Raw genomic sequence first — 13,755 nt, 5'->3', positions numbered from 1 at the left:
GCTCCTTGTTTGTTTTTTCTCCCTCCTGAAATCGACATTGTTTTGGCTCCGTCTGCAGAAGGTGATTAACAAGGCAGGGGGCGCTAGGTTTGACGCACGGCTCGCTGTCGTGATGCATTAGGGGGACGAGCCCAGAATGTTGCTTATTTCCATAAGTAGCAGGCACAATTCTGGCTCCGGTGTTCAAAAACTGAGCTTTATTGAACCCCACAAACAATAGCAAGTGCTGCTGGAGTAAATAGTCTGTTATTTTCCATTAAGATTAAAGAAAAAAAGAAACTGTCTTCCTGGCTTGAGGTTTATCATATTTGACCAGTAATTCTCCTGAAGTGCAGCTGCTGTAGCAGCTACTCAAGGTTGCCCCCAACTGGACTGTTCTTGCAATGTAGAGAAAGACCTTTTTGTGCGACAATTTGGTAAATAGATCCACATTGTGAAGGAACTTCCCAAAGTCTTTGCCGGACAGGTGTACAGGACGGATGTAAGACAGAGTCTGCGGGTGTGAGCTGCCGTCTCAGAGCCAGAGGAGGAGGAGAAACGGAGAGCACTGTGGCCACCAGCACTCTGGAGCATTGGGTCGGGAGGGTCCTCCAGTCACTGAGGCTTTAAAAACTGCTTGCATTTTAAATTGTTAATTGCAAATTCAAATTCCCCTCCAATTATGTCACTGCAATATATTCACAGCAACACAAAACTTTGGTGCTTCTCTCTTTCCCTACGTAGAACGCAAGTGCAGAAATTTCGAGTCCGTTGACCTTTTGATTGCGTAACAGTGCAATTGCAGTCGGTGTCGAGTGCCTTCCTATGCGATCAGCGCAGGTTTTCGCTACCAATGTTCAATGCTTAAAGGGAGTCCCAAAAAAAAAAATGTGAGTGCACTCCTTCAGAGCATCCCGTAAGTTGATTCCCAGACTAACCTGGCCTCTCTGTAATTGTCTCCTAATGGCATTTTGGCGGTTAGCCGTAATCCCATTTGAATCGGGTTCCCTTCCGCCCACCGGCTCTTCGCCGTAACCCGAGATGGTCCTGCATCTCCGGATGCTATCGTTTGGCTCGCAGAAGCCACCGCTTCACGCCTCATACCTCGCCGCCTCTGCCCACTTACCGCCTGATTCGATTGTCCTTTGGGGAGTCGTGGATAAATGGGGTGTAATCGGATGTGAGCTGCGCTAAGTGCTGTCCAACCGCGTCTTGCACCTAGGTCTTGCCATTTCTTGGCTCCACAGTTCTCTCCTTGGTTTGCGCCCTCGGTGGGTTTTCGCTTTCCATGCATTGGCGTAGCTCCTAATGTGGCCGGTGAAGGGTTCTTTGTGTCTTCAGTAGCCGTATTAGGACAGAGGTGGACGGCTTCTAGCGAAGGTAGAGCTTTAGTTCCAGCAAGAAGACACTCTTGGTGGAGTCTCGATCCCTCCTTGATCTCACCTCCCCCCACTGGGCCTCTGTCCCCGGCACGATGGAGCTCAGAGATGGACTGCGTGAGGGGCTGCTGGCCAACAGTCCATCCCCGTCCTCAGATTCCTCCTGGACCTCGTACGACTGCAGCACTGACCTCACGTCAGTCAGCTCTGACCCAGCCTCCACTCCCCGTGCCTGCCGCCTCTTCCAAGCTTTCGCCCCCAAGAAGCCTCCCCCGTCCGAAGGGCGGGTGAGCCGGGTGGTGCCGTGGACAGAGACGTCCTTCCTCGGAGACGACGAGTGAGTTTCCCTGCATGACTTTACAAAGGGATGTTTAGCTCGATGTTTGCAAGGGGGCAGAACAAGGTTGTCCGGCAAAGGGAGGCTTTGGTCTTCTCCCTCTTCAATGGGTAATTCAGCAGGCTCCTCTCCAGGAGAGATGCCAGACTGGGGGACCTTCCATTCATACAAATAATGTTCACCCCAAGACTCTCAGCCTTCAGCCGGGGGCCGATTATCAGTTTGATCTGGGCCATCAGCAGTGTCTCGCTACAACGGGAGTCTTGATTTCCCAGCAGCAGGACTGTGAGAGCGGATCAAACGAGGCAGACGTTACTTTAGATGAAGCCCATGAATCAACCTGTGCTCAAATTCTCCCAAGGCTTCTAGTAGCAGGGGGGTTTAAAAAGGAAAGGCATCTTCTGCTCTTTCCTGCCTTTCCTTGTCCGTCCTCCACCTCACTCTACTGCGGAGAGCCTCTCCAGTCCTCACGCGGCTGTATTGTATTTGCTTTGAAAGGGGGGAAATAATAGTTCAAGTTCTTCAAATGTCGGGCTACAATTTGATGGATTTTGCATCTCGGCCCCTTCAACAGCCTCTGTTGTCTTCAACAGCCTCTGTTGAAAGCGATCCGAGTCAAACGGGTCACCCACTGACACCTGCTCGGCACTGCTGGCTCCCTGAATTCACTGCCCATTGTCCTCGTCATATTTTTCACATTATCCCAGCCATCTGGCCGTCAGGTCGTCGTTGCCTTTTCCCTCCTTTTGTCGCCACCAACTTCCCGCCTGCTCTCAAATGATCCACATCATGACAAATAGAGGAAAATGAACAAATTTGCTTTGGAGACTCTTTTGCTTGCTTTTCCCAGAACCAAATCTAGGTTGCGTAAAGCCCCCAGATGGACGTGACCAAGCTATTTTGTCTCTCTCTTTATTTCTTTATTACTTGTCATGCTAAAGCGCTAACAAGCTAGCACTTTGCATTTTTGGGCTGGCAATTAGCTCTTTTTTTTTTTTTTTTGCTTTTTTGTTAGGAACCATTTTTGGCCCACTGTAACCGAACTGAGAGCCAACGGCTCTGTACCGCTGCTATAAATATCCTCCTGGCGAAGGTCAGCGCCAGGTGGCGTCTCAAAGGGGGCCGACGGCACTGCTGACCACGGAAGGTTCCGGCCAGTGGTCGGCGTTCCACCTGCGGACGCCCTCCCCCTGTCAGCAGAGCGTGTGTTTGTCCAGAATTAACGGCCCCGTGTGTAAAATCTTGCCATCTAGTGGTCAGGTTTTAAATTGTTCTGCTTTTTCGCTTGCTAGTGAGCAACGATGGTCTGCACACACAAACCGAGATACCTCCTACACCTTCTTTGTCTTCTTCGTTGGTTTATTTGAGGACGCAGCGTTCGCCCTAAATACCAAAAGCTATGCTGTCACACAGCTGGATTGTCCACACCAGGCTTCCTTAGAAACATGGTGGAGCAAGATGGCAGCTTACTCAGAAACAAGACCCTTATTGATTTATGGAGATTCTCATATATATATATATATATATATATATATATACATATATATATATATATATATATACATATATATATATATATATATATACATATATATATATATATATATATATATATATATATATATATGTATATATATATATATATATATATGTATATATATATATATATATATGTATATATACATATACATATATGAGTATCGTTCTAAAGGGAGGATGACTTTTGTGGCTTTTATCAATATGAAATTCCTAAATCAGGCCAAAATTTTTTGCACTGGACCTTTAAAGGAAACCGTTCAGCTTCCTGAAACTTTTGCAGTCGATCTCTTGGTGCCTGCTGCCACGCGGCCGTAACAAAACTCGCTTTGCTTCCCGCTTGAGAGTCGAGTCATCGGTTCTCATGTCGCACACACACTCACACACATGCACGCACGCACGCACTGACTGTAAGTACAGCTGGTGGTGTCAGCGCCCAGCAGCAGCTCCAGAGTTGGCACACATCTGTTCAAGCATTGATCCGCCGGGGCTGCGCGACAGCCGCGTGTGTGCATGTGTCTGTGTCTGTGTGTGTGTGCGTGAGCGTGCACAGCGCATCTTTTCATTATCTGTGACGATGCCACGTCGGGAGGGGTGGGCTGGTTGTTTTTTTTTTCCCCTTTCCTTTCCTTCTCTCTCAACATCGAACCAAACTTGCACTCACTGTTCGCGCGCACGTCGCTCTCCCTTTCTGTGTGTGTGTGTGTGTGTGTGTGTGTGTGTGTGTGTGTGTGTGTGTGTGTGTCGGTGAGTTAGATCAAGTGTGTGTGTGTCTGTGAGAGTGAGTGAAGGCAGTTTATCCCCGCTGGCCCAGATGCCCCGGCTAAATCCATCACCAGCGGTGCTGCACAGCGGTGCTAAGCTGGAACATTTGGCATTGAGCTTCAGGCCTTGAGGGGGGGGGGGGGGGGGGGGGGACGACACACAAACAAACAGGAACACACACACACACACACACACGCACACTTACACACATAGGAAATTGGGATTGGGGATTTTTTCTCTTTTTTAAAAGAGATCCAGAGGTGGATTTTTTGAGTTGCAAGTCGCTGCTGCCGCTCTCTCTCTCTCTCTCGCTCTCTCTCTCTCTCTCTCTCTCTCTCTCTCTCTCCCTCCCTCCCTCTCTTCCCCGCTGGCGTTCTGGTGGTTCATCGTCCGTGCGGAGCGGCCGACGGGATGGAGCCGTGCGACGACGACGACGAACTGGGGATGCTGACGGCTTTCCAGTAAGTTGTTGTCGCTGTTGTCGTTGTCGTCGCTGTTGTCGTTGTCGTTGTCGTTGTCGTTTGTTCGGTCGGCTGCAGTCTTCAGCACGTGCACCCCCCCCCAGTCCCCTGGTGGGGCTGCTTGGCGTTGCAGATTGACGGTTTGTTTGAGAACCTTCTCCGATTTTGCGGCGTCACTAATTCACAGAGGTGGCAAAAGCATTCACATTCCGGACTGAAGAGGTACTGTGAACTGATTCCACTCCTTTACTCCAGTAACAGTGAGATTAGTACAGGTTCTGAAATGTACCTGATTAAAAAGTTAACTAATTTTTTTCACCGTCGATGAAACAATAAATTCATTGGTAATTTTGAAAAAAATGCAAAAGTTGGGACAGAAGAATCTGTACTGAAGGTCAGAGGTCACAGGTCAGAGGTGAGAGATCTTGATGAGCATCTGGATCATTTTGAACGGCTTTGCTACTCTCACTACTACTTTCTTTTTTCTTTTCAACTGCAGCACAACCAAACAGTTCTCAGTGTGTTTGCACTTTTTATAACAATAATCAATGTTATTTTCTACATGTTTATGTTTCTCCGTCCTGATCACGTGGTGAACAGTGACCCCAACGACAAGGTACTGTAAAATAATCTCCCTCTAAATTATCGCCCACTTTTATATTGAACTACACAAAGAGCAGAGTTCAAATAGCGCCACTTCAAGCAACAACAACCAGGATATAAATAACAAGTGAATGACTTTGAACAGAACGAGTATCTTTCAAAGACAAAAGAAACCAGCATGTTTTTCAAATGTCAGGGCTGGAAAGTTCAGATATTTGTCGCTAACGAGCCCACAAACTGTTGTCACTGCACGAGTCTGTCAAGAAATAATGCAGCTGCTTTATTGATCACTCCAACGGTGATAGCCACCCGGCGCTAAGCTAAGAGCTATTTAAGACAGGGTGGTACAGGGGGTTGCTAGCAGAGGAACAGACTTTTAGCTTGCCGCTATGCTGGAACCCAGGCAGTGTTTGCGTATCGTCGGGTTCAACGAAGCCACGAGGGCGTCAGACTTCTTTTTTCTCCTCCCATTTTTTCCGTCATCTCTGCTAGCAGCCGCCGCCGCCACCGCCACCGCCACCCGAGCAGGCTGAAGGATTTTACAGCCCCCAACCCCACCCTCAGACATCCAATCAGCCGTATTGTAATCTCACTCAGCGAAGTGACGGCACGTGAGCGAGCGGTTCAGTTATGTAAGAGGGCCGAGGAGGCTCCGAGGAGGAGGAAGAGGAGGAAGAGCAGGAGGAACCCAGACCTTGTAATTACCAAACACACTTGGAGATTACATCACGGATTGATGAGGGTTTATCCAGTGTGGGCCCACGCGTGTGTGTGTGTGTGTGTGTGTGTGTGTTGTTTTTTTGTGAGCGCTAACTGTGGCTAACTTGTTTAATATTTTCCGTTTGTGTGTGAATTTCCGCGCCTGCTAACCGTGCAGGTAAATGATGGAGATACAGTGTGTGTGTGTGTGTGTGTGTGTGTGTGTATCTGCTGTTTCAATATTGGTCTTTGGGTGTCGAGGCTGGATGATCAGTTGACTTTAACTGATCATCCATGCCGCAGATCAGAGTTGCCGCACCTTCATTGGAGATGTTTATTAATACTTCATTGGATTATTATTGATATTTTGTTTTTAAAATGTACAAATCACATTATAGGTTACTGTTGAAATTTAACTCAGAAGGCTGCAAATAAAAAAGAGGCATACTTTTATTTGTTTATTTCATTGTTGTTTTTTTTCATTGAAATTGGATTTTGCAAGTGTGCGATATGAAGTTATTTATTGTATAGTACGAAGCTTTGCTTTGTTCCATTTTCAGGTTGAAGCAAAACTTGTCATAAAGTGAAGCAAAGTCTGTTTTCTCATGGTTTTGAATGACAGAGAGCCTTAACGTGAGGGATTAGAACCAAAGCACCTTTATTATGATGATGATGATGATGATGATGATGATGATTGTTCGCGTTTGTCTTTTAACAACCTATAACGTTGCCTCTTTTGGTCTCGCCCCGCCTCAAGATGCTTGTCGGCGGCGGCGGGCAGATTGAGAAAAAGCGCCAAATCGCGGCATCATTGTCGAGGGATTACAGCGACGGGGTCAAAGGTCGTTGGCCAGGAAACATGTGGCCCCACAACGCAGACAAATGAAATTTGATTCAGATTCCGACTTTCAGCTCTGCTCTGTGACCCAGCAGAGTGAGTGAGTGAGTGTGTGTGTGTGTGTGTGTGTGTGCGTGTGCGTGTGAGCTGCGGTGCCCCCCCCTCCCCCCACCTGCTGTTCCCGGCTTTCCGAACCAGCGATATTCCAAATATTGAAGCGTTGACTCAGCAGCTGCCGAGCGACTGACACACATTCCCAGTTTTTTTTCCGGCTTCTCGACCTCGGATGAATAAAATAATATTCCACCCTTCACCAAATGGATGCAAACAAGATCATAGGAGAGTCGTTTTTGTTTTGTTTTTTTTTTAATAATTTTTTTAAATTTATTCTTTTCGTTTTTTCCGGCCGGACTGTCATGACGACGGACGCCTGAGACGATAGATCTCATTTTATCCGAGAGACTCAAGGTTTTTTTTTTTTTTTTTTTTTGATGAGTGTTTCTGCTTGTCAGCAGGCCGTCTGGATCTGCAACAGCCTTAGACCGGGTTTTGGGCAAACTACGGCCCGGGGGCCATTTGCGGCGTGTGACGCTTTTTAATCCGACCCTTAAATGAACTTGGAGAAATGATATCAATCGTCAGTCAGTCAATCAAACAGCTATACTTCCTCCGTGTTGTCTGTGTTTGCTGAGTCGTTTCAATAAAGAGCTAAACACCGTGGGGCTTCAAAGACACTGATATATATATACATATATATATATATATATATATATATATATATATATATATATATATATATATATATATATATATATATATAAATATATATATATATATATTTTTTTTCCGACTTTGAGGTGGCTCACCAAAACTCTCCATCCATCTGCTGCTGCTCCGCTAACCCCCCTCTGGCACATTTCACAACCCATTGTGGCCCCACCAGTCAAACAGTTTGCCCCCTCCTGGTCGAGAAGCTTGAAGTTCGTTTTTCTTTCTTTCCCCGAATCCCCCCTTTTTTTAAATCCAGTCCGGCCTCCCTTGAATTATTTGAGATGATGAAACTCCCTGCTGCTCTTTTGCACTGCAGCTGCTGGGAGGGAGGCGGAGGGGCAAGGAACAAAAGGCGACACCACTTCCTTCCTGTTGCGAATCCAATTTTCTCTCTCGTCGTCCAAAGCATTCCGGAGAAGTTCTGCATCTGATGTCGTCGCTCGCAGGTGTTTTTTTTTTCTTCTTTTTTTTTGGGCTGGGTTTGGTCGGAGAGTCTCGTACTCCTCCGTTTTTTTCCCCCTCCTGCTGTCACACGATGGAAATTCATGCAGCTCCCTGCCGAAACGATTTGATTAGTTTGGAGACGCTCTCTGACTCTGTTTTTACCTGCGCGTCTCACGCGCAAACTACCAGTCGTCAAATGCCTTTGCAGTTAATTACTATCATGAACAGAGGTGGGAAGTAACAAAGTACAAATACTTTGTTCCTTTACTCAAGTATCTGTACTTGACTTGAATATTTAACTGTTTACTTGGTCACCCGACATTTTTACATAAATATCTGGACTTTCTGCTTCTTTAATTGGAGTTTAATTTGGACTGTTTTGTAGTTCGATATAAAAGTGGATGATATTCTAGAGGGAGATTATTTTACAATATAATATAATAATATAATAATACAAAATCGGCTTTGGTGTCACTTTTCAGTATGTTTTCAGTACAAGAGCATAAACGTGTAGAAAATAACTTTGGTTATTGTTATGAACATTGTCAACATCCCATAATGACTCGCTGGTCAGGACTGTGACTGATTACACTTTGGTTGTGCTGCAGTTGGAAAAGAAAGAAACAGTAGTATTGAGAGTTGCAAAGCTGTTCAAAATGATCCAGATGCTGATGTTAGACCTCTGACCTCTGAGCCCCGACCTCTGGTCACTTCAGTGCAGATTACTATGTCACAACTTTTTTGCTTGAGTAAAGGAGTTTTACGAAGTATCCATACTTTTTCTTGAGTACAGAATGTGAATACTTCTGCCAGCTCCGCTCATCAACTCCTGGAAGGCCTTAAAGCCAGGTCGAATTGTCAACGCCGGCCTTGCGCAGCTGCGATCTTGTTATTTATTTTTCTACTTTCAGGGCTGTATGCCATCGTCGGCTAGTTTCACTCGACCTTCTGCGGCCAAACGACCTTGTGGGACGTGATATGGGTGCTGCGGCCCGACCGGACGCAGGGATGAAACATTAGCGGAATTGGAAAAGCGAGCGGGCGGCCTGTGTTGTGTTTAATGTAGTGGAAATTTCCCCTTTCTCACTGTGTGTGTGTGTGTGTGTGTGTGTGTGCGCGCGCGCGTGTGTGTGTGTGTGTGTGTTTGCGTGCGTGTGCGTGCGTGTGCACGGGACGACGTGACAATGGCAGCAGGAAGCTGAGCCTGGTCATTGACCCGCTGGAACGGAGCCGTCAATAGCACATTATCAGCTGAAAATCCCCCCAACACATCGATGGCAGCTTTTTCCACATCTTTACCGCAAGTTTAGATATATATGTATAAATACATATAACAGTATATATCTATATATATAGATATATTTGGATTTTTTTTTAATCAAGCCTCTACAGCAGGGCTGTCAAACTCAAATACACAGTGGTACCAAAAATGTCAAACTGTGCTGTATAATAGCTGCAGGCCAGCAGCTCGAGTAGTGATTGTGTATTGGGCTTGTGGGCCAAATATAGTGACGCTGCGGGCCAAATGTGGCCTGCGGGCCAGAGTTTGACACCTATGCTGTACGGTCCTGCTGCAAGCTAATGGAGGCAGCAGGATAATCTGGCGCCGCAGAGGCAAATCCCTCGCCTGTTTCCAAACAGTCGTCCCTCTGTAACCGCGGGACGAGCTAATGTGCTAATGTGCTAACGTGCTAATCCCTTAATGACTAAATGGCAGCTAGCTCGCTAAAGAGCGTCCGTGGCGCTGCTGCGCTATGCTAATCTCAGCGTACAGCCGCCCCCCGCATGATAAGTGACTGCTGCTATCTGGCTTGATGGCGGAGTTCAGAGGTTTCCAGGTAGCAGCAGCAGAAAACGACAGCGCAACCGTAGCATTGTAGCGAACACTTTGAGCTAGTTTAGCCAAGCAGCCCCCACCCACTGGGGGCCCATGAGCGCACGTGCATGAAACCTGCGCGCGCACATGGCATTCTCCCCAAAAATGTCCAAACAAAGAAATGAAAAAAAGAGAGAGAGAACAAAGAAGAGAAAGAGAGAGAGAGAGAGAGAGAGAGAGAGAGAGAGAGAGAGAGAGAGAGAGAGAGAAGCTTGGTTAGTTTTCAGTCCTGTGTGGTGAAATGTCTTGCTGGGCCGGAAGAACCACTGGGAGCACCCGTGAGTTCCTTCAGGCTGAGATATCCGACATTTGGAACTTTGACGCAGCCACCCAGATACAGCCTTTGTGTGTGTGTGTGTGTGTGTGCGTGTGTGTGTGCGTGTGTGTGTGTGTGTGTGTGTGTGTGTGTGTGTGTGTGTGGGCATGAAGGATTTTGTCTGGTCACATTTGAACGGTTGTGTTCCTCCAGGTGATTCCCCCTCCTGCCCTTCACATGATAAACTGCAGATGATTCTGCAGCTAAATCTTCATTTTCTCCTTCAGCCGTCGTGGGTTCGTCATGGTGGCAACCGGATCTCCAGGTTGAATTCAGTCGAGTCCTTGTGAAGTTCAGACTCCAGATCCGATTGGCTGTCGCTACTGACGGTGGTGCATTCACTGACGGCCGCCAGGAGCTTGCTGTGTCAGTTCTGAAGGCCTCAGGCAGATTTCATAGAACCCGATGACACAAGCTAGCTGAAATATGATTGGATGAAAACTCAACCGTGATATACAGCAATGGAAGCAACGCCACCAAGTGGGTATTACATGATGTGAAAAGAACAGACTATGGAAAGTAACTTTATCATAAATATTGGAAAATGTACTTTTCAGAGTAAGCTTAAGCCAGCAGAGAAGACCTGGATGGCACTGACGACCCGCCGCACCAAACCTCCCCGCCCCCCTCCTTGACTGCCCCTCACTCTCTGTTTAGATGCAGGTGTAAATACAGAATCTGTCCAGGTCCACGGTTTCTGGTGATATCAATGACGTGGCAAACTGTCATTGGCTGTGTGGTGTCCATAAGGCTATGAGATCTGTCCGGGGTTCCGGCGACTGCCGAAGACGTCACATACGGCAACTCTGCAATTACTACTAAACTACTAATCTATCTATCCGACCGCAATGTAGTTTGTCCTAATAGAGTTGCCGTAAGACCCTGGACAGATCCCGTAGCCCTTGACAGATTCTGTACCACCTCTCTTCTGTGGATCCTGTAGTCCACTTCCCACTGGTTCTCACGCCTTCCTTCCTTCCTTCCCCCTCTCTCCCTCCCTCGCTCCCTCCCCCCTCTACCCACTCCATCCAGATTACGCCTTGTCATAAAGAGGGAGAGATTGACGTTTGGATTAGAGGCGGGTGCGGGAATGAAATTCCATGATCTCATTGTTTAGACGTGTCATATCGACTTGGTGTGTCTGTCTGTGTGTGTGTGCGTGTGTGTGTGTGCGCATGCAAAGGGTGGCGTCCTCTTTATCCCCCAGTAATGACAGCTAGCACGCCGTCGCACGCCGGCCGCTCGTGCCCGCATGTGCACACGTGCACGAGAGAGTTTAAGAAGTGACTGATTTTGCACTTCTGCTGCATCTCTGCGTCACGACCGCTCATGGTTTTGTTGAAAAGCTTTGTCGCTTTGGCGAAATATGAAACGCCGTCGTGAACTTTAGAAACATATCTATCATATAACAGACAGTTTCCAACAACATCCCCAGGAGCACTTAGTGTACGGAAGTTAAAGGTCAAGTGTGCAAAATTCTGCCACCTAATGGTCAGATTTCAGATTGTCGTGCTTGTTTGCTTGCCAGTGAGCTACACAAACCTGGATAGCTCCTCAAACTTCTTCTTCTTCGTTGGTTTATTTGAGCACACCAGCATTCCCCCTAAATATCAAACGCAATGCTGTCATCCTTCGAAATACGGTAGTATGTTAATAGTATGTTAAGCTTTTACCAGTATAAAATTCATAAATAAGGCCAAATTTTACAGACTGCACCTTTAACTGCGGGCTAACTGCTCACGGTGGCGCCTCTTACAGGCGACGAGATGATGAGATGAAAAAGAGGTTTCCTCACGCTGGGACTCCCATCCCTCAGTCGTCCCTCTGTAACCGTGGGACGAGCTAATGTGCTAATGTAATGTGCTAACGTGTTAATCCCTTAATGACTAAATGGCAGCGAGCTCGCTAAAGAGCGTCCTGCCGGTGATTGACCAGCAGGGTGATTGACGCTGGCAGAACGCTGGCAGGACGCTGTTTGTAGCTGCAGTGAAGCTTCACTTCCTGGTCGTTCATCTCCAGCCGCCCAGCCGGACTTTCTGTCTGGACCTGACAGGACCTTAGAACATGCAGACGGCCTAAAATGTCTTTAGACACACACACGCACGCAGGTTAATGATCAAACTGGCAGCGATGCTACAGATTGTTAGCGTCCCGGCATGCTAATGTGCCTCCTCACAATCGAACGGCGACCTTGGGCTGTATTGTTATTCATGAGTGGACAGAGCCCCAACCCCCCCCCCCCCCACACCTTATCTCCCAGTGGGGGAGGAGGGGGTGCGGTGGCGCTATCAGTTGTAACCAGCGCCGCTGTTTTTTTCAAATTCCGGCCCGACGGTTGTGATCAGAGCAGCGGCTTCACAGAGATAAAAAAAGAGGGGAGGCTGGGAGGGGGGGGAGGGGGGAGGGGTACCGGAAGGTCCAAGAAGGTCCCGGCCATCCCATCCAATCAGAGTCTGAAGCCTGTGTGGACCTGGAGAGATGACTCACTCACTCACTCACTCACTCACTCAGAGGTTGTTTTTTTTTATTGAAAATCAGGACGATGAGAAAGAAAAGTGGAGCCATTCGGCCAAAGTGACCGTCGATAAATTCAGCACTTCAGGGCTTATTAGCAACTGCTAATATCCCAGTCGCTAATTCTGTTGATCAAGGACAGTTGTGCTTCTGGAAACACCGGCAGTGTGAAGACGGACGTGTCTCTTTAAAAAGCAGACGAATAAACGGACAACAGAGCGTCAAAGTGGACTGAAATGTTTCTCGGCGGCCTTGTTAAATGTCGAAGTCCAGCGTCACTTCTATCATTTACCAACCCCCCCACCCCCCAACCGCACCTTCATCACTTTTTCAGCAGAATCCTTGAAAGTTTCATAGCGCTGCTGGAAGAGTCACCGGAGGAGGCCGAGTCAGTGAGGAAGTGTGGAATTAAAACTGGAAGATTTGAAGTTAAATAAATAAAAAAAATAAAAAAGGGTGTCCTTAACGCCCTCTCCTCCCACTCCAAAAGCGAGGGATTGGGGGGAAGTGGTTTAATAAACCATCGCGTCCTTGACTGTTCATCTCCCGTCTCCGCTTCCCCGTGTACGTTTTAAGCCAACTTTCTCTTCTTTTCCTTTTTTCCTCTCGCTTTTAATGTGAGCCGACGCGTTGGTTAGACGCAGTGTCCTTCGCGGGGCTCCGGAACAGGAAGTGGGTTTCAGTCTGACCTGGGACCTGTTTTTGCCGAACTGATCACAGTAGAGGACGTGGCAGGACGGGGTCGATGGATCATAGCCCCCTGGAAACAGACCTGACCTGCAGTTCAACATCCCCAGTGTGTGAAAATCAAGCGCACCGCACAGACGGTGGTGTAACAACCTCTGAGGGGGAAATTGAGCGCAGCGACTCTCTTTCTCTCTCTCTCTCTCTCTCTCTCTCTCTCTCTCTCATCCTCAGAGTGGCTGTCACAAAGAGAGAAAGAAAGAAAAGAGAAGACCTGTGTGTGAAATTGCCAGAGAGCAAATTGGCCTTTTGTGTTGGACGAGCTACAAAGAGCATTTGATGTTTGGGGGCATAGTGTGTGTGTGTGTGTGTGTGTGTGTGTGTGTGTGTGTGTGTGGAGTGTGGCGGATCGGTAGGGTGGGGCAGAACGGTGGGGGGGGGTGGTGGAGGATGCTAGCCAGGTGACTGAAGGGTGAAACAGGGTCATCAAAGAGTCTCCGCATCAAAGGTCTATCTATTTATCTATCTATCTATCTATCTATCTATCCTTGTC

Source organism: Nelusetta ayraudi, unplaced genomic scaffold, assembly GCF_046127955.1.
Source record: "Nelusetta ayraudi isolate G7.1 ecotype Tasmania unplaced genomic scaffold, CSIRO-AGI_Nayr_v1 ptg000134l, whole genome shotgun sequence".
Lineage (NCBI taxonomy): Eukaryota > Metazoa > Chordata > Actinopteri > Tetraodontiformes > Monacanthidae > Nelusetta > Nelusetta ayraudi.
The sequence above is the reverse complement of the archived record's forward strand: the minus strand, read 5'-3'. Positions refer to the sequence as shown.